Below are 21,694 nucleotides of genomic sequence, written 5' to 3'. Positions count from 1 at the left end.
AACTTATTCAGATGACTGATATTTTGGTATGTAAGAGAAAGAAAGTAGGTATTTTCATTATATATTTATATTATTATGTATAATACTGTTATACATTTGTCTGTATCTCTACATTTTTTTTGTTGTCGTTCAGACAGATTCTTGCTCTGTTGCCTAGGCTGGAGTGCAGTGGTATGATCTTGGCTCACTGCAAGCTCCACCTCCCAGGTTCAAATGATTCTCATGCCTCAGCCTCCTGAGTAGTTGGGACTACAGGCGTGTGCCACCACACCTGGCTAATTTTTTTGTGTTTTTAGTAGAGACGGGGTTTTGTCATGTTTCCCAGGCTGGTCTCGAACTCCTGGCCTCAAGTGATCCACCCGCCTCGGCCTCCCAAAGTGCTGGGATTACAGGTGTGAGCCACCGTGCCCAGCCAGGTCTTCATTTCTTTAAGGCAGGGATCTCCAGAATGGGAATGTTGGTCACACTTGAGTAATTCATTGTGAGTGGACCCCAGCCCAGGCCTCTTGTGCAGCTACAGGAATAGGCCATATTCTCTTCCCTGGGCTTTATACTTCTGGCTGGAATTGTCTGTGTGCCTCAGGGGGATAGAAGAAACTTCTAAGGCCTGCCAGTCCTTGAAATGCCTGGTGGTCATGGAGATGGTGTGGCTTCCTGATGGCATATGGGCATACCTAGGATGGAAGGGGATGTTAGGAAGGGCTGATAATTTCCCTTTTCACCTCACCAAACTTATAACAAGTTTTCTTGTGAGCAGATGCTTAACCATACCCTGCTCCCTACCCTACTTCAGTCAGTTGGTTTTTATTGCAAAAAAGGAGGGGCATCTGCTTTAAGGTCATTTCTGTTATTTGGGAAGTTTAAAATTATTGAAATAAACGAGCATCTCCAGTTTCCTGTACATTTTTATTTTTGTAGAAATTATATTTTCATACGCAGAGTGGTCCCTTGCTCTTTCCCCAGCACCCCCTGCCCCCCAGTAGAGCTGACCACACTGGAAAGACAGCTGGATGCATTTAGCTCACATTTACGTAAGTGCTCATTAACTATGATGTGGCTGGTGAGTCTAATTTTAGACCTACCACCCTTGAAAATCTCATTTTTCTCTTCCATTGATAATATCTTTTATTCTCTGTAAGGAGAGTGGGATGTGTTTCTATGTATGTGAAGTAGAAGATTTACCTTTTTTCTTTTGTAGTACTTAACAGTGTTTTCATTGCATGAAATTTGAGTTTTGACATTAGGTTCTCTTTTTTCCTTTTTTTTTTCTTAACTTGGTATTATTGACTATTTCAAAGACCCTATTTTGCCTGTCTGTTTAGCAGTATTCCCAGTGGTGCTTCAGTATTTCTGTGTATTCCAGCTGTTTATGGAGTCTTTATGTTTCTCTGCATTTTTTGTTTTATTTTTTGAGGTGTACACACACAGTTACACTTCATGGAGTTGCATCCAGCCAAGTATCCATGTTCTTCTTGTGAAGAGGCAGAGAAAATCACCTCTCCCAAGAATTTCCACCTTCTGAACAAGGGAAATGTGTCCTGAAGAGCTGTACGCAGATGGGAGGCAACTTGTTTGCTTGTTCTGCTGCTAGAGCATTGATTTAATTAGAAGACAGGCTGTGGGTGGCCATGTGCAGACAAAGAAGCACCAGACAGAGCCCATTTAGCCTGGGACAGTAAAAGTAAGTTACACTCTTTTTAAAACACTTTTTTGAGTACTGATGCTGATTCTTGCCTTTAGTACTAAGGGGCAACTTGTAACTTACTGTTTGTGTTTACACATAGATACATCTGTTCTTTTTCTGAGACCCTAGAAATGACACATGCTCTCTAGCACAAAGTACCTGCTTAATGGAAAAGCAGTGATTTCTTCCCCAACCACCTTTTTTTTTTTTTAAAGAATAAAAAGAAAACGGAATCAATGATTACATTCTAGATTAATTTTACACGGTAGCAAACCCGGTGTTAGCTTTTGACCAAGTCAAAACACTTAAGTATAGAGCTTGTCATGCTTTTACTTTGTAGTAATGGGAACATGAAAAATGATTTTAGCCTTTTCTGGCCATTTCTTGATGAAGTATGTGGATCTCATCAGATATATTCATCCTGGCTGAATCTAGTAGAAGAGAGGGTCCAAGATCAGACCTAGCAGTTCCTGAGGAGCATGGAACTCTATATGTATGCCCTTGTTTTTCTCTGGGAGTTGTTACTCTCAAAAATATACTTCATTTTGGAATTCAGTTTTGAGCTACCTAAAGCCACATATGGTAGTGTGGTGGAGTTAGTGGAAATCCTGTGTTTTTGACTATGTGGAAGCAATTTAGACTTTTGGATTTTTAAGTGTAAAATGTCTTCTAGTCCTATATTAATAGGATATTACACAAAAGGGATTTAATTAGATTCATTGGTCCTAGGATTTATAGTGTTGTGATTTTTGAATCATTGTGTGTGTGTGTGTGTGTGTGTGTATTTGTGTTTGTTTGGATCTGTATCATTTGTGGCATCAGGTTTATACCTTAACATCTACTGTTTTTGTCTGTTTTGCTCTTGGTAATGAAGGATGTAGGCTAATAAGATTTTTCTATGTTTGGAAAATCACAGGCTGGTATGATGGTGTTTAATTTCAAAGACTACCTTTTGATTTTAAGTTTTTTTCCATCTCTCAAACCCACCCCTTTATTCAGAATCTGGAAAAGAATGAGGAAGAAACTTAAGTTACATAGTTTTTAAGATTCTGGGCCTGGCATGGTTGCTCACACCTGTAATCCCAGCACTTTGGGAGGCCGAGATGGGCGGATCACGAGGTCAGGAGATCGAGACCATCCTGGCTAACACGGTGAAACCCCGTCTCTACTAAAAATACAAAAAATTAGCCGGGTGTAGTGGTGGGTGCCTGTAGTCCCAGCTACTCGGGAGGCTGAGGCAGGAGAATGGCGTGAACCCGGGAGGTGGAGCTTGCAGTGAGCCGAGATCGCGCCACTGCACTCCAGCCTGGGCGACTGAGCAAGACTGTGTCTCAAAAAACAAAACAAAACAAAAAAAAACCAGTTTCTCATCAAGATTCTAAATCTTGCTCTCCTCTCTCTCTTTCTCTTTCATGTGTTCATTACCTAAGTGTTAGAATAATGAAGGATTGTACATCACTATAGAAATCAGCTTAAAGTTGAATCTTAGACATACCAGTTGACAGAAGTTCTTTGGCCATTCCCATTGCCAGATAGTTTTTACTGGCAGTCATTCTCACTCAGGGTCCAGCCTCCTGCATGGTGTACGCATTTCCTGACAATTCATGACACGCATGTACTGTAACACAAGACATCAACACTATAACACATTCAGAGTGGGGAATTTATTTATGTTTCCCTTTTCTGGAGTATGTGCAAATGTAAGCAACATTTTCTAGTGGGTTGGAAGTCTTTTTATTAAAAAAAGCTTAGTAGAGGACTTAAAAGTTACTAGTATCCCTCTTTCCTCTCCAGTTCTGACCATGTCATTTGGTAAAAGGATGGTTTAAATTATTATAATTCCATGGTCTGTTAGGTTCTTCTTGAGTGACGTTTCCATATTATTGTCAATATGGTTAAAAGGTATAATTATTTAGGTTGAAGGGAAGTATAAGTGGCTGCCAAATTTGGTAGTACTGGAGAAACAGCTACGTTTGTCTTTTCTGTTTTAGCTCACATGGAAAGGACAATTTCAGGTACTGTGTGTGCTAACTAACCTCTTCCTGGACATCATAAAGAATCCAACTAAAACAAAGTTTAAAACTATTTCAGATGTGAAAGTTTAGATTTGTGTTATGTTTTTGACAAGTAACTGTACTGTAATTATGTGGCTTTCAATTAAAAAATGTGAAAACTGTTGTGATGTCGTTTTTCTGCTTAATTATATTGTGTGTGTCCTTGTAAATTAGACAGATTGGTAATAGAAAGGAGGTGAGTGCAGACGTGCAGTGCCTTTTTGTGAAAATATTTTAAATAATAAAAATATCTTGAGCTCATAGTGGGCAGTGCAAGAAAAAGTTTCCATTTTTGGACAGAATATTTTATGTCAGATTAACAAATGCTCTAATGAACAAATATTAACATTGGTTCAATTTTTTCTGACATTTCCAGAAAAGCGTGGGCACTTTAAGAAGATCATAAAAAGCCTTAGTTTCTACTACATATGTTGTTGTGTGAGGGTTTTTTTTTTTAATGAAGTATGTTGTCTTTTGTAAATTGAATCGTTAAAAAAATGAACTGTCACAGATACTAAAACCTGGTATTCAACATACTATATTTGACTCAAGTGTTCACAGAATGTGATGCAAACAAATGTTCTCTCAACTTACATCCAGGATAGCTAAAATATTACTTTAACACATGTTGAAAGTAGAGTGCTCTAACTATTTGGCTAGATATAATTCCAGGCTGTCTAAGTTGAGTAATTTCCTCAGACATTACAACTTTGATCAACTGCAGCAAGAACTTTTAGCATGTCTGTAAAGCAGCCAGTGCATCTGTAAGTATGTCCGGAGATAGGGAGAAAAGAGAATGCTAAAAAAGAAAGAATACCTTGTCGTTTAGGAGCAGTTTATAGAACAAAAATGGAAAGTTTTTTGTTTCCTTAGGAACTTTTTTAAGATAATTGAGCCTCTGATTTCCAAGTATGCCCTGTGGTTCTGTATTAATGAATGAAAGATACTTCATTTGGGCCTAATAAAAGTGTTTTGTGGCTAACTCTGCTGAAACTTATTGGTTAAAGTTCATTAATTCTTGAACTTTTTACTCTTTATAAATGTAATATTAATTGGCTACAGCCTCAAACATAATAATATATAGCTCAGTAACGCATGTCTTAATTGTTTATAATTGGCCAGTATTTGGGTGAAAATGTTCATATGTGGCTGAGAATAAGTCTAAGAACAGGCCGCATCACTACAGAAATAGTCTCGTGTGCCTTTTTTTCAATACATGGATGAAAATAGGCTTTCTGGCTTTAATTTTCAGTGACCTGAAAATGAATTTGCAAATATCTACTAATTTTCCTATACAAGCATTAACTTAAGAGTGTTTATAATGGCAGATCACCCTCTGCTATATGGGAACTGCATGTTTTCTGTGTTTTTGGCACAACACGTTCATATTCACATGGATATATAAGTTCCCTGGAAATATTTTAAGCTGTAGTTAGCAACTACTTGCAAACTGGATATTAAATTGGATTATAAGTCTAGCTTCTTTCTGACCTTGCTTTCTGTAGTCCCATGATTACAAATAATGTGACTTCCAATTAGCTCCAGTTACGAAAATTCTGCTTTTTAGATCAATTTTGTACCAAAACTTAGAAGGAATTATTAACCCTCTGTGGCTTCTATGTTGCAGATCTCTATTATTGTCCATATTCTCTAATTATTTTGTCATGGAAAACAAGGTTAACACAGTTAAATTTATTACTAATAAAAAAAGTTTTGCCATAGTTTTACCTTCTTTTCATTGAGCTGTTTTTCCAGAACTGAACAAAGTGCAGTATAATTGATAGATTTACATCCTTCAAACCCATCCTCTGATTCCTAAAATAAGTGCAGAGAAATGGTGAATGGGCATGCTGGGAGAGAAGATGGAGGGGCAAGTCCTGGGTGTAGTAATTTTAATTTCTTGGGCAGGGTACTTGAACAGATATCTGAGTTGGTTATCTTGTTACTGTTTCTATGTTTACCAGAGAATTTTTCTTCTGTAAACCGTGTCCTTCTGAATGCCAGGATTTCTTCAAAATTTTTAATACTTATTTTATGTCATGTGCCTACTTTCTTGATCTTGAAGTCGTTATTGTTCATAGTGGGAATGGAAGAGTCAACTTTTGCCTATGTGGGGGCTGGTTATCTAATTTATAGACAGATTCTCCTTATCCTATAATTATTTTACCTGATTATATCTTTGCCATTTTTGCATGTTACCTGAACATTATAGCCCCACCTCTCATGTGCTGCTGTGTATGGGGAATGCGTGTATGTGTGTGTGTGTGTGTGTGTGTGTTTGCTACAAATTACTAGTTCTAAAAAGAATATCATGTTTTGTCTTGATAGGCAGTTTACCACTGGGTAAAGTTGTAGATGAAGTTGTCTATACTAATGATATTTGAGAAAAATACCATGATATTTTATTAGTTTTCTGGTATTTGAGAAAAATACCATGACTTCCTGTGGGCTCTGAGTAGAAAGCTCATCTGACTCATTTTGGAGAAGGAAAAAGGTATTACAAATTTTATTTGTTATAATCAGAAGATATGCAGCATTTCTGACCAGTAATCTGGCTCTTTTTAGTAAAGGTGAGTTGACACTTGGTAGACTGCAGTACAGGTTACTTCCGTATTGTTTCTTTAAGTAGCAAGAGGTAATTCAATATTTTAAATATTTAAGCATGATAATAAAATTTGTTGTTAGGGCTGTCATTTGTGTCAGAGCTATTTTGCCTGAAACCTGTATTGTATGGAAAACTGAAGATTTACGCAAGCTTAGATTTTGCATCTGGAGAAGCTTGAGACCTTCTTAATCTTACAAAGTGATGTAGGCCAGAGATTGCAAAAGAGACATTTCACAGATGCGTGTTGATTGGCCCATAGACTAGCTTTTAAAAACTGGAATTTGTTGTCAACATGTAAAAATGAGGAGACTAATATAAGCATCTGGACTTCTAAATTATCTTGGCAAAAATGAGATCTGGCCACGTGGAGCATGCATTCTCCCAGGGCTACAATCTGCCAGAGCTAAGTGACAGCTGGTTCTTTTGAGTGTAGGAGCTTTTGTAGCACTGTACTTCATTTTAAGGTATAGCTGGGAATAAGTCTTGGACAGAGATGCCAACTTTTGTCTTGTTGCAAGGGCCGGGGAAATGAATGTATGGTTTAATGGTCATTAATTTAATGGTCTAGAGGTTGCAAATTGTTGTAATAGGGATTTCTACCAAACTAATAGTAAAGCTGGAATGAGCTTTGATTTAATTTTTCAGAATAGGAATTGGACTTAAATATTAACTTTTATTTTGAAAATGAACTTCAAATCAAACTAGACTTTTCAAAAAAGTTCCTCATTGAAACAATTTGAACTAATAATACCAAAGTATATCACTCTAAAAATTTTGACCTGAAGCTAAAGCAGATCAAAAACCTCTGTGACCCAAATAAGGTTGAACCAAATTGTTTATTTACTTCTAGTCCCAGGAGTGAAATGTTGTTTTTACTGTTTGTGATGAAGGAACATATCGTTAAGTCCAAGCATACTGCACTGATTTTCACACTTTGTCCTGATAACTTCCTAAAGGATATTTAGCTTCCAACATCATTTATCTTATCTTGATTGCATTACATCTTAATGGAAAACATAAGAAAAATCACTGTTTTGTGGATAATATTTATGGCTGTCTTTGTGATGATTGCCCAGAAAGGTTTCTATGTCTATTTACCATTGACTGTCTCCCATTTTATTAACTTTTCTCCAGTCCATCTAATTTTTTTTCCAGGGTTGAATCCTAGCCCCAGAGTGGTTAGCTTTTGTAGCCTCTCATGGATCATTTGTAGCTTTTTTACTCCCAATATCCTCTGTGTTGTTGCAATAGATGCCTTTACAAGCCCCCTCAAGATGTGGTTCATGGAGAATATGAAATTAAGCAGCTGATGGAGTTCATTTACATTGGAGTTTCTCAAGGTGAGGGCTGGATTAGAATTGTTGGAGGTAGCTTATTTTAAAAGATGATGATTCCCTGGCTTTCAACTCATGACCTGGACCAGAATCTTTGGGGATGAGAGTCTGGAATTTTAATTCTTTGACTCTTTAAAAAAAAAGTTAATTGTGGATACATGCAGGCATAAGAAATAATACTGAGAGATCCTTTGGACCCTTTAATTCACAATAGTAACAGTTTTTTAAAAATTTGCAATCTTATTTTGAAAATTTTATAGTTTCAGAACTTTCTTATGTGTATAGTATACATATGGAAAACTATACACATTTATTTTAAGGGGACAGCTTCATGAATTTTTTTCAGAGTGAACATGGCCCTGTGTCACTAGCACCCAGATCAGCAAACGGAACATTTCTGCCCTCCAGAAGGCCCCTTGTGCCCCCTTCAGTCGCCTCAGGGTAACACTGGTTCTGACCTCTATTGCCATATGTTAGTCTTGCCTATTCTAGAACTTCATGTAAATGGAATCATATATTATGTATTCTTTTGTGTCTGCCTTTTTAAATTGAAGTGAAATTCTTAGAATACAAAATGAAGCATTTTAAAATGCATAATCCCATGGCATTAAAATGCTCACAGTGTTGTGCAACTACCACTTTCAGTTCCAAACATTTTTATCTCCCCAAAGGAAACCTCATACTCATCAAGCAGTTGCTCTTCATTCTTTTATCCTTTCCCCCTTGTGGACCACCCATCTGCTTTCTGTCCATGGATTTACCTATTCTGGATATTTTATATCAATAGAATCATGCCATTTATGTGGCCTTCGCTGTCTGGCTTTTTTCACTTAGAATAATGTTTTTGAAGTTTGTTCACAGTGTAGCATGTGTCAGTACTTCATTTTTTGGAGGAGCAGTATTCAACGTTATTCATGTATCTATCACAGTTTGTTTCATTCCAAATCCATTCATCCATTGATGGACATTTGGGTGGTTTCTACCTTTTGGCTATTGTGCATAGTGTTGCTATGAATACTCTTGTATAGGTATTTGAGTAACTTTTTGCAGTTCTTTTGGGTATATACCTGTGAAATTGCTAGGTCATATGGTAATTAATTCTATGTTTAACTTTTTTTTTTTTTTTTTTTTTTGAGACAGAGTTTTGTGCTTGTTGCCCAGGCTGGAGCAATGGCGCCATCTCAGCTCACTGCAACCTCCGCCTCCCAGGTTCAAGCTATTCTGCCTCAGCCTCCCGAGTAGCTGGGATTATAGGCGCCCACCACCATGCCTGGCTAATTTTTAAAAATATTTTTAGTAGAGATGGGGTTTCACCACGTTGGCCAGGCTGATTTCGGACTCCTGACCTCAAGTGATCTGCCCGCCTCGGCCTCCCAAAGTACTAGGATTACAGGTGTGAGCCACTGCGCTTGGCCTGTGTTTAACTTTTCGTTGAACCTTTTTCTATGGCAACTGAATGAACCCTTTTTGCATTTCCAGCAGCAATATGCAAGGTTATAATTTTTTCTACATCTTTGTCAACACTTATTATTTTCTGTTTTTGTCATCATAACTGTCCTTGTTGGATGTGAAGTAAAATCTTTGTAGTTTTGGCTTTCATTTTGCTGATGACCATGATGTTGAATATATTAACTTGCCTGTAGCCATTTGTGTATCTTTTTGGTAGAAATGTTTATTTGAGTCTGTTCAAGTTTTTTGCCCATTTTCAAATTGATTTTTTTGGGTTGTTATTGAAATTTGGAGCTGTTTATATAGTCTAGATACTAGACTATTGTACTTTTCTATAAGTCTGAAATTATGTCCAAAAAAATGAAAAATAAATTGTAACTACTGCTATAGTTTTCTTTTTAATAAAAGCCCTCTGACCATCCCCAGTACTCCTATTGCTTACCTGTTTTATTTTTTCACTCTCGTGTTTACTGCTATCTGACATGTTATCTAATGTATTTAATTTCTTATTGTTTGTCTCCCTTAGCTAGAATTGAGGCTCCATGTAGGTAAGAATGTTTTTTTGTTTCGTTCACTGCTATATCCCCATGGTTTAGATCAAAGATTGGCCAACTATGGCCTGAAAGCCAAATCTGGCCAGATGCCTGGTTTTGAATGGCCTGCAAACTAAGAATGATTTTCACTGTTTTAAATGGTTGAAACAAAATCAAAAGAAGAATAATATTTCATGACACCAGAAAAGTATATGAAATTCATATCTCAGTATCCATAAATGAAGTTTTATTGGAACACAGCCATGCTTATTCATTTGTGTATTTTCTGTTGCTGCTTTTGTGCTACGGTGGCAGAGCTCAGTAGTTGTAGCATTGTCTATGTGGCCCACGAGGCCTGAACTTGTTAATATATCTTGCCCTTTACAGAAAAGATTTGCCTGGTACAATGGTGCCCAATAAATATTTGTTGAATTAATGACTCTTAACCTGTACTACCACAGAGGAATCTAAATTGGAAATCTTTTAACCATCCAATTTTTGAAAATTTGAGCTTAATTGGCTGCTAAACAAAAAAAACAATCCCCAAATGATTTTTTCAGTCAGTAATACAGTTTCATTGGCTTCCATTCATCCTATAAATGAAAACTGATGTTGGGATACCAGAAAATTAGTAATTCTTAGAATAGTGCTAGCTAAGATAGGCATATTGTGCAAGTTTTACTAGTGTTAGTTTGAAAAAGAGTATAATGACATGGAGTACATATCCTGTTTTTGTAACTCTTTTAAAAAGATGCAAGAAAGTTCATTTCAAAAGCTTTTTCCACATCTTTCTCAGCTTTAGAAGGTTATATGTACCTGCTTATCAATGAAGTTAGTAATTAAAATGATTTTTCTTTTCTTTTTGAGACAGAGTCTTGCTCTGTCGCCCAGCTGGAGTGTACAGTGGTGCAGTCTTGGCTCACTAAAGCCTTTGCCTCCCAGGTTCAAGATTCAAGTGATTCTCCTGCTTCAGCCTTCTGAGTAGCTGAGATTGCAGGCACCCGCCACCACGCCTGGCTAATTTTTGTATTTTTAGTGGAAATGGCATTTCATCATGTTGGCCGGGCTGGTCACAAACTCAATTAAAATGATTTTGATAGGACATTCAATTTTCAACAAGAGTTATATATTCTACTTTATTTCATGTATCTAATGATGTGTTTGTTGAATTTGCACTTAAGCGACAGAGTGAGAGTACTAACATATTAGTAATTTCCTGTTAATGTCTGACTTCTCCTTAAAGGAAGATTGGAAATTGGACAAACATAAATCATTTTATATAAAAATGATTTTATACTGTGCCAGTCTAGTTTTTGTACAGTATTTGAAAACTAAATTGTTTGCATCTGTAAGAGCTGTTAATAGAGGTCTCATAATAGATCCTCAGAGATACAGTATACCCTGGAGCCTTGCAAACAGTTCTTATATTATTTTATGCCTTCAGCAAAGGACATTAAATGGGTAATACAAGTTGTGGTTTATAGTGAAAGAGTAATACTTTGCAGATCTTTGCCTTGGCTTGGGGTTCCAAAATTTCATTAATAGGAAAGGGTTTCCATGCCGTTGTGGGAGAGTAGCTCCTGACTTGCCTGTTGGCCTTTCTGCCCTCTCTTTGCTGGGTTGGTTAGTCAAAGGGCATCTCACTTTTTAAAGCCATGTCTCCTTGAAAAGTTATGAATAAGCTTAAAATATATTTTGCTTTTAGAATTCCATTTTTTAGAAACAGAAAATACTGTTGCCTAAGTTTGTTTAATTTCTCTTGTTTTAATCATGAAAAGATTAGATTCTTAACACTCCACTGCATTTTCCTGACATTTCTCTATAGGAGCAACCTGTAAGAATTAATAAGTGTCAGCTTGCTTAAAGGGTTATAGCTCACAATAATTACTCTGTTTATATCTAGTTATAATTAACTGCTATTTGTTCATTCTGCAAATACTTATTGATTACCTTCCTGCCATGTGCCAGGCATTGCCTTACATATTGGGATATAGCACCTAAAAAGACAAATCCTTTTTTTTTTTTTTGAGACGGAGTCTCACTCTGTCACCCAGGCTGGAGTGCAGTGGTGTGATCTCGGCTCACTGCAAGCTCCGCCTCCAGGGTTCACGCCATTCTCCTGCCTCAGCCTCCCAAGTAGCTGGGACTACAGGTGCCCACTACCACACCCAGCTAATTTTTTGTATTTTTAATAGATACGGGTTTTCACCGTGTTAGTCAGGATGGTCTCGATCTCCTGACCTCGTGATCTGCCCACCTTAGCCTCCCAAAGTGCTAGGATTACAGGTGTGAGCCACTGCGTCCAGCCTAAAAAGACAAATTCTTATATTTAAGGGTCTTACATTCTATTTGGAGAGGTAGACAAACAAAAATTATGTATACTGTCAGGTAGCGGAAAGTGCCATAAAGAAAAATAAAATAGAGATAAGAGAATGGTTGGGAATGGCTAGGGAAATGCTATTCTAGATGAGTCAGTAAGGGGAGCAGTCTCCGATAAAGCTGGCTTTTGAACAGAGACATGAATGAAATGGGGGAGAAAGCCATGTGAAGATGTTGGGGAAGGGAGTTCTTGTTCAGAGAGAAAAGTACCCACTGTCCCTTCATATTCCACTTCATTCTTCTTTATAATACTAATCACCGTGGGACCTCAGGTATTTATACATACATGTAATGCATCTTTACACACACACACACACGCACAAACATACACATGCAGTCTATATTTATGGGCCCTCTTCTTTCACTAGAAATCTCTCACCAAGCTCAGCATCTCAAAGGAATGAATGAATAATAGATGCAACAGCCCTGAGGTAGGGGCGTTCTTGGTGTGCTCAGAGAATCGCAGTGTGGGCTGGAGTGTGGTAAGAGAGAAGAATGAGGGGAGTAAGCTGGAAGAGGGAGGGAAGGGTCAGATCATGTAGGGCCTTGTAAATGTTGAAAATTAGGACTTTGGATTTTATTCTAAGTGCGCTAGGAAACCATTGTAGGTTTATGAACAGAGGAGTGACGGAGTCTGACAGATTTTAAAAGGATCACTGGCTACTTACTGGACATGATTATTAATTATGCAAAATGAGTTCCATCAGAAGATCAGATGACCACTGAAAAAGTTTATGTATATTATTTTAAATTATTTAAATTTATTATTATTATTATTTTTAGAGAAAGGTCTCACTCTGTTGCCCAGGCTGGAGCGCAGTGGTGCAATCATAGCTTACTGCAGCTTAGAGCTCCTGAGCTCAAGCAGTCCCCCGATCTCCCTCCCGAGCAGCTGGGACTACAGGCATGCACCACCGTGCCCAGCTATTTAAAAAAATTTTTTTGGAGAGATAGGGTCCTACTGTGGTGCCCAGGCTGGTCTCAAACTGCTGACCTTGAGTGATCCTCCTGTCTCAGCCTCCAAAAGTGATTTTATTATTTATAAGAGGCAAGTTAGTATATAGGCTGATTAGTTTATGTCAGGTAATAGGTATACTACTTTTTTGTCAGCTTTATTGGAGTATAATTTACATGCAACAAAACTGATCAATGTAAAGTGTACAATTTGATGAGTTTTGACAAATATATACAATTGTGTAACCACCAGTACAATCATGATATATAACATTTCCATTACTCTCAAATTTCCCTCATACCTATCCACAGTGGCCCCTGGCAACTGTTATCTGCTTTTTGTCACTATAGTTCAGTCTTTTCTAGATTTTATTCTAAATAGAATTATACAACTTGTGATCTTTTGTGACTGGCTTCTTTAACTCACGTAATGCTTTTGAGATTCACCCATATTGTTGGGTGTATAACATACATATATATATATATATATATATATATATATATATATATATGTATGTCTTTATGTAGACTTTACGTGAATTTATGTGAACATATGCTTTCATTTCTCACAGATAAAATTCTTAGGAATAGAATTGCTGAGTCTGTGGTGAGTGTATGCTTAACTTTAAAGAAAACTGCTAAACAATTTGCCATTTGTGTTCTCACTAGCAACGTATATAATTCATTCAGATTTCCACAGATCTGCAGTTTTGCCAATACTTAGTTTTGTCAATCTTTTAAATTTTAGTCATTTTAGTGGTTGTATAATGGTATCTGGTGGTTTTAATTTGCATTTCCCTAATGACTACTGTTAATGAAAAAATTATTTATGACCCGTGTGAAAGGTGGTAAGGCAGACTTTATTCAAGGGAGGAACTATTGTGATAGGAACCACTGCTGTATTAGTTGCTTTTGCATTGCTATAAAGGAATACCCGAGGCTGGATAATTTATAAAGAAAAGAGGTTTATTTGGCTCTTGGCTCTGCAGGCTGTACAAGCATGACACCAGCATCAGCTCAGCTTCTGGTGAGACCTCAGGAAGTTTAAAATAACGGTAGGAGACAAAGGAGGAGTTGGTATATCACATGGTGAGAGAGGGAGCAAGAAAGAGAGGGAAGAGGTGGCAGGCTCTTTTAAACAACCAGATCTCACATGGACTCATACAGTGAAAACTTACTAATTACTGTGAGAACAGCACCAAGCCGTTCTATGAAGTATCCGCCCCTATGACCCAGATACCTCCTACTAGGCCCACCTCCAACATTGGAGGTCACATTTCAATATGAGATTTGAAGGAGACAAAACATCCAGACCGTATCAACTGCTATGGGATTTGGCAGTGAGGAAGAGAGATTGGGTTCAACTCTGAATACAGCATGGACAAGTGACAATTTATAGCTAAAAAACTGGGTTGGAGTCAGTGGATGGAAAATTACTAAGAGGAAACATCACAGGTAAGGGGAGATTCTAGCTAAATCGACCTAACAGAATTCTTGCTGGAGACAGACCACAGTGATCAGATGTCACTTGGGGGATGGTGGAGAATGAGGAATCTGATTAAATATTGAGGGTGACCAGATGTCAAGGGTGGGAGTATCTTGTTAGACTGATTTAGCAAGATTCTTATTAAAATTGGGCAGTGCAGAGATAAACATGGAAGTCCAAAAGTCTAGCCCAGTTGAAAAGTAGTTCAGGGGAATTTGAATAGAGTTTGGTGAATAAGAGACATTTTATGGCTAATGATGCTAGGCATGTTTTCATGTGTTATTTGCAATCTATATAGAACTGTTTGCCCCTTAAAAACTTTGGATTGTCTTACTGCGTTATGTATGGATTTTTAAAAATAAATTCTGGATAGAAGTCCTTGAAGAGATAATATGTTTTATAAAAATTTTCTCCCAGACCGTGGTTTGATTTTTCTTTAATAAACTTATTTATTTTTATTTTTTTGAGACAGGATCTTGTTGTGTTTCCCAAGCTGGAGAGTGGTGGCATGATCATGGCTCACTGCAGCCTCCACCTCCTAGGCTCAATCGATCCTCCCACCTCAGCCTCCAGGGTAGCTGGGACTACATGCGTGTACCACCATGCTTGGCAAATTTTTGTATTTTTTTTTTGTAGAGACTGAGTTTCATCATTTTTCTCAGGCTGGTCTTGAACTGCTGGATTCAAGCTGTCTGCCTGCCTTGGCTTCCCAGAGTGTTAGGATTACAGGTGTGAGTCACCCTGCCTGGCCCATTTTTCTTTTTTCTTTTTTTCTTGAGATGGAGTCTTACTTTATCTCCCAGGCTAGAGTGCAGTGGCATGATCTCAGCTCACTGCAACCTCCACCCTCTGGGTTCAAGTGATTCTCTAGCCTCAGCCTCCAGAGTAGCTGAGATTACAGATGCATGCCACGATGCTCAGCTGTTTTTTGTATTTTTAGTAGAGATGGGATTTTACCATGTTGACCAGGCTGGTCTTGAACTCCTGATCTCAGGTGATCCACCTGCCTCGGCCTCCCAAAGTGCTGGGATTACAGACATGAGCCAGCATGCCTGGCCCCATTTTTCTTTAATAAACTTATTTTAGAACAGTTTAAAGATTTACAAAACAATTGTGAAGATATTTTAGAGCAGGGGTCCGTAACCCTAGGGCCTCAGACTGGTATCAGTCTGTGGCCTGTTAGGAACTGGGCCACACAGTAGGAGGGGAATGGCAGGCAAGTGAGCATTACCGCCTGAGCTCTGCTTCCTGTCAGATCAGCGGTGGCGTTAGATTCTCATAGCAGCAGGAGTCCTGTTGTGAACTGTGCATGTGAGGGATCTAGGTTGCATGCTCCTTATGAGAATCTAATGCCTGATGATCTGAGGTGGAACAGCTTCATTCTAAAACCATTCCCCACCCCATCCATGGAAAAATTGTCTTCCACGAAACTGGTCCCAGTGGTGCCAAAAAGGTTGGGGACCACTGGTTTAGAAAATTCTCATATGCTAATATCCAGTTTCCCTAATTAGCATCTTAATTAGCAGGTACGTTTGTCATAATTAATGAACCTATATTGATACATTATTAACTGACATCCATACTTCATTCAGATTTTCTTAGTTTTTGCCTAATGTCTTTTTTCTCTTCCAGGATTCCATCCAGGATACCACATTACATTTTTAGTTGTCATGTTTCTAGGTTCCTCTTGGCTGTGACAGTTTCTCAGACTTTCCTTGTTTTTTGTGACCATAACCTGTTTGAGGAGTACTAGTCCAGTGTTTTGTGGAGTGTCACTTAATTGAGATTTGTATGATGTTTTTGTCATGATTAGAACGGGGTTATGTGTGGCCAGGTGCAGTGGCTCACGCCTGTAATCCTGGCACTTTGGGAGGCTGAGGAGGGCAGATCACAAGGTCAGGAGATCACGACCATCCTGGCTAACACAGTGAAACCCCGTCTCTACTAAAAAAATACAAAAAAATTAGCTGGGCATGGTGGCAGGTGCCTGTAGTCCCAGCTGCTCGGGAGGCTGAGGCAGGAGAATGGTGTGAACCCAGGAGGCGGAGCTTGCAGTGAGTGGAGATCGAGCCACTGCACTCCAACCTGGGCGACTGAGCGAGACTCTGTCTCAAAAAAAAAAAAAAAAAAGAATGGGGTTATGGGTTTTTAGGTGGAAGACCTTAGAGATAAATTGTCATTCTCATCATACGATATCAAGGGTACATATTATGACCATGACTTATTGCTGTTAATGTTGACTTCTATCACATGCCTTACACAGTGTAGTGTTTGCTGGGTTTTTCCACTGTAAAGGTATTCTTTTTTCCCTCTACACATATACTGTATTCTTCAGAAGGAAGTCAGTATACATACCTCACACTTAAGGAGTGGGGAGTTATGCTTCACCTTCTGAAGCATGGAGTAACTAATATTTTTGGAATTCTTTAGCAAAAATTTTCTTTTTCCTCCTATTATGTATTTATTCATTCAATAATGAATTTATATCAGTATGGACTCATGGATATTTATATTTTATCCTTTTAGTTGTAGTCTAATACTGCTTTATTTATTTTGTTGCTCAAATTGTTCCTGCTTTGACCATTGGGAGCTCTTTCAGTTGGCCCTTGTGGCCCTTTGATATATCCCCATCATTATGAGTTCTTTTTTTTATTTTTGAACACTTCCTTTCTGGTAGTATAAGATGCTCCAGGCTCATTTTTTTTTTTTTTTTTGAGACAGTTGCTGTCTTACTGTGCCCAGGCTGGTGGAGTGCAGTGGCATGAGCACAGCTCACTGCAACCTCAGCCTCCCAGGCTCAAGCCATCCTCCCACTTCAGCCTCTCAATAGCTGGGACTACAGGTGCCTGCCATCACACCTGGCTAATTTTTGTATTTTTTTTTTAGAGATGGAGTTTCACTATGTTGCCCAGGCTGGTCTCGAACTCCTGAGCTCAAGTGATTCTCCTGTCTGGGCCTCCCAGAGTGTTGGGATTACAGGTGTGAGCCACTACACCCAGCCAGGCTTACCTTGTACATTTCTTGCCTCAGTCCTAGAATCAGCCATTTCTCCAAGGAATACTGGTTACCTTATTGGAGAATAGTATTGGAATCCAAAGCTTGGGTGCTAGATGTGCTCATTGGAGTATCATTGTTTATAGGGCGTCTCAGCTGACAGAGCAAGGAAATACATGTTTTTGTACTAACCGACATATGTATGTATGTGTGCATATACATACACATATGTATATGTATAATGGCTTGTTTTTTCTTAATTGCTTTTGAACAGTAAAGTAATTGATAAAATTCAATTATTTTTTCTTGTATAATTTATGTTTTTCTGTGTAAGAAATACTTGCCTAATGTAAGGTCACAATACTTTATCCTATTTTTTCTTTTACGGTGTTTATAGTTTTGACCCCTACATGTAGGTGTATGGTCCTTTTCAAAAACAATTTTTCCTGAATTCTAGTGTGAGGTAAATATCTTTTATTTCGTTTGTATATTTTTCTAGTACAGTTTCTTGAAAATATTATTCTTTCTCCATTGAATTGCCTTGCCACCTTTGGCAAAAATTGACCATTTCTCTATGTGTCTATTTCTGGACTCTATTCCATCTCTTTCATCTATATATCTAAATTTATGTCAATACCACACTCTTGAAATCTTGAAATCAGGCAATGTGAGTCCCTAAATTTCTTATCCAGAGATTTCTTTGCTATTCTAGTTTCTTTGCATGTGCATAAGTATTTTAAAACTGACTTGACAATCTTTACAAGAAGAGAAAGACTGCTGGAATTTATATTGGGATTGTGTTGAACCTGTTGATCAGTTTAATAATATTGAATTTTCCAATTCATGAACATAGTATTTCTTTCCATTTATTGGATTTAAAAAATATCTCTCATTTTGTGGTTTCCAGTGTACAGATCTTGTATATATTATGTTTATTCCCAAGTATTTCCTGTTTTGATGCTATGATAATTGGTATTAAAAACATTTAATTTCCAATAGTTTGTTACTACTATATAGAAAAAGTTTTTGTTTATATATTGATCTTATATCCTACGAGCTTACTAACTCAGTGGTTCACTTAGCTTGTTTTTAAAATATAGACAAATATGGGAATAACTGTTTGTTTTTCATAAATAAGTTTTTATGTGGTTGAGAAGGTTGAGAAAGTTCCCTTCTATTCCTTGTTTTCCAGGATCTTTTTTTTTTTTTTTTAAATCATGAATGGATGTTGGATTTAGTTAGCCTCTTTATCTGTATCTACTGAGATGATCATATGGTTTTTTCCTTTTTCTCTTAATATGGTGAATTACATTGATTTTTTTAAAAATTATACTTTAAGTTCTAGGGTACATGTACACAACGTGCAGATTTGTTACATAGCTATACATGTGCCATGTTGGTTTGCTGCACCCATCAACTCGTCATTTACCTTAGGTATTTCTCCTAATGCTCTCCCTCCCCTAGCCCCCCACCGCCCGACAGGCCCTGGTGTGTGATGTTCTCTGCCCTGTGTCCAAGTGTTTTCATTGTTCAGTTCCCACCCATGTGTGAGAACATGTGGTGTTTGGTACTCTGTCCTTGTGATAGTTTGCTGAGAATGATGGTTTACAGCTTCTTTCATGTCCCTGCAAAGGACATGAACTCATCCTTTTGTATGGCTGCATAGAATTCCATGGTGTATATGTGCCATATTTTCTTAATCCAGTCTATCATTGATGGATGTTTGGGTTGGTTCCAAGTCTTTGCTATTGTGAATAGTGCCGCAGTAAACATACATGTGCATGTGTCTTTATAGTAGCATTATTTATAATCTTTTGGGCATATACCCAGTAATGGGATTGCTGGGTCAAATGGTCTTTCTAGTTCTAGATCCTTGAGGAATCGCCACATTGTCTTTCACAATGGTTGAACTAATTTACACTCCCACCAACAGTGTAAAAGTGTTCTTATTTCTCCACATCCTCTCCAGCATCTGTTGTTTCCTGACTTTTTAATGATCGCCATTCTAATTGGTGTGAGATGGTATCTCATTGTGATTTTGATTTTCATTTCTCTGATGAGCAGTGATGATGAACATTTTTTCATGTGTCTGTTGGCTGCATAAATGTCTTCTATTGAAAAGTATCTGTTCATATCCTTTGCCTACTTTTTGATGGAGTTGTTTTTTTCTTGTAAATTTGTTTAAGTTCTTTGTAGATTCTGAATATTAGCCCTTTGTCAGATGATGGGTAGATTGCAAAAATTTTGTCCCATTCTGTAGGCTGCCTGTTCACTCTGATGGTGGTTTCTTTTGCCATGCAGAAGCTCTTTAGTTTAATTAGATCTCATTTGTCTATTTTGGCTTTTGTTGTGATTGCTTTTGGTGTTTTAGTCATGAAGTCCTTGCCCATGCTTGTGTCCTGAATGGTATTGCCTAGGTTTTCTTCTAGGGCTTTTATGGTTTTAGGTCTAACATTTAAGTCTTAATCCATCTTGAATTAATTTTTGTATAAGGTATAAGGAAGGGATCCAGTTTCAGCTTTCTACATATGGCTAGCCAGTTTTCCCAGCACCATTTATTAAATAGGGAATCCTTTCCCCATTGCTTGTTTTTGTCAGGTTTGTCAAAGATCAGATGGTTGTAGATGTGTAGTGGTATTTCTGAGGCCTCTGTTCTGTTCCATTGGTCTATATATCTGTTTTGGTACCAGTACTATGCTGTTTTGGTTACTGTAGCCTTGTAGTATAGTTTGAAGTCAGGTAGCGTGATGCCTCCAGCTTTGTTCTTTTTGCTTAGGATTGTCTTGGCAATGCAGGCTCTTTTTTGGTTCCATATGAGCTTTAAAGTAGTTTTTTCCAATTCTGTGAAGAAAGTCATTGGTAGCTTGATGGGGATGGCATTGAATCTATAAATTACCTTGGGCAGTATGGCCATTTTCATGATATTGATTCTTTCTACCCATGAGCATGGAATGTTCTTCCATTTGTTTGTGTCGTCTTTTATTTCGTTGAGCAGTGGTTTGTAGTTCTCCTTGAAGAGGTCCTTCACATCCCTTGTAAGTTGGATTCCTAGGTATTTTATTCTCTTTGTAGCAACCGTGAATGGGAGTTCCCTCATGATTTGGCTCTCTGTTTGTCTGTTATTGTTGTATAGGAATGCTTGTGATTTTTGTACATTGATTTTGTATCCTGAGACTTTGCTGAAGTTGCTTATCAGCTTAAGGAGATTTTGGGCTGAGATGATGGGGTTTTCTAAATATACAATCATGTCATCTGCAAACAGGAACAATTTGACTTCCTCTTTTCCTAATTGAATACCCTTTATTTCTTTCTCTTGCCTGATTGCCCTTGCCAGAACTTCCAACACTATGTTGAATAGGAGTGCTGAGAGAGGGCATCTTTGTCTTGTGCTGGTTTTCAAAGGCAATGCTTCCAGCTATTGCCCATCCAGTATGATATTGGCTGTGGGTTTGTCATAGATAGCTCTTATTATTTTGAGATACGTTCCATCAGTACCTAGTTTATTGAGAGTTTTTAGCACGAAGGCTGTTGAATTTTGTCGAAGGCCTTTTCTGCATCTGTTGAGATAATCATATAGTTTTTGTTGTTGGTTCTATTTATGTGATGAATTATGTTTATTGATTTGCGTATGTTGAACCAGCCTTGCATCCCAGGGATGAAGCCGACTTGATTGTGATGGATAAGCTTTTTGATGTGCTGCTAGATTTGGTTTGCCAGTATTTTGTTGAGGATTTTTGCATCGATGTTCAACAAGGATATTGGTCTAAAATCCTCTTTTTCTGTTGTGTCTCTGCCAGGCTTTGGTATAAGGATGATGCTGGCCTCATAAAATGAACCTAGGAAGGATTCTCTCTTTTTCTATTGATTGGAATAGTTTCCAAAGGAATGATACCAGCTCCTCTTTATACCTCTGGTAGAACTCGGCTGTGAATCTGTCTGACCTGGACTTTTTTTGGTTGGTAGGCTATTAATTATTGCCTCAATTTCCGAGCCTGTTATTCGTCTATTCAGAGATTCAACTTCTTCCTGGTTTAGTTTTGGGAGGGTGTGTGTGTCCAGGAATTTATCCATTTCTTCTAGATTTTCTGATTTATTTGCATAGAGTTGTTTATAGTATTCTCTGATGGTAGTTTGTATTTCTGTGGGATTGGTAGTGATGTCTCCTTTATCATTTTTTATTGCGTCTATTTGATTCTTCTCTCTTTTCTTCTTTATTAGTGTT

General features: G+C 37.8%; 1 protein-coding gene across 7 annotated transcripts in view; it reads left to right on the top strand.

Annotated features, from left to right (window-relative positions):
• TASP1 (taspase 1) overlaps positions 1 to 21,694 on the top strand; it is a 282,614-nt gene that overhangs the window by 19,437 nt on the left and 241,483 nt on the right. The window contains exons 1-2 of one of the 7 annotated variants that reach the window (XM_063720674.1): positions 1,520 to 1,681; positions 7,595 to 7,683. The exons of 4 other annotated variants lie outside the window; for them this stretch is intronic. The gene's annotated coding sequence lies outside the window, so the exon portion shown is untranslated. Of the gene's footprint in view, positions 1 to 1,519; positions 1,682 to 7,594; positions 7,684 to 21,694 lie in introns of those variants that run through there. 2 more of the 7 variants (XM_054542027.2, XM_054542026.2) reach the window with 2 other exon arrangements.

Source organism: Pongo abelii, chromosome 21 (assembly GCF_028885655.2).
Source record: "Pongo abelii isolate AG06213 chromosome 21, NHGRI_mPonAbe1-v2.0_pri, whole genome shotgun sequence".
Taxonomy (NCBI): Eukaryota; Metazoa; Chordata; class Mammalia; order Primates; family Hominidae; genus Pongo; species Pongo abelii.
This window is presented reverse-complemented; position numbering and strand designations above follow the sequence as displayed.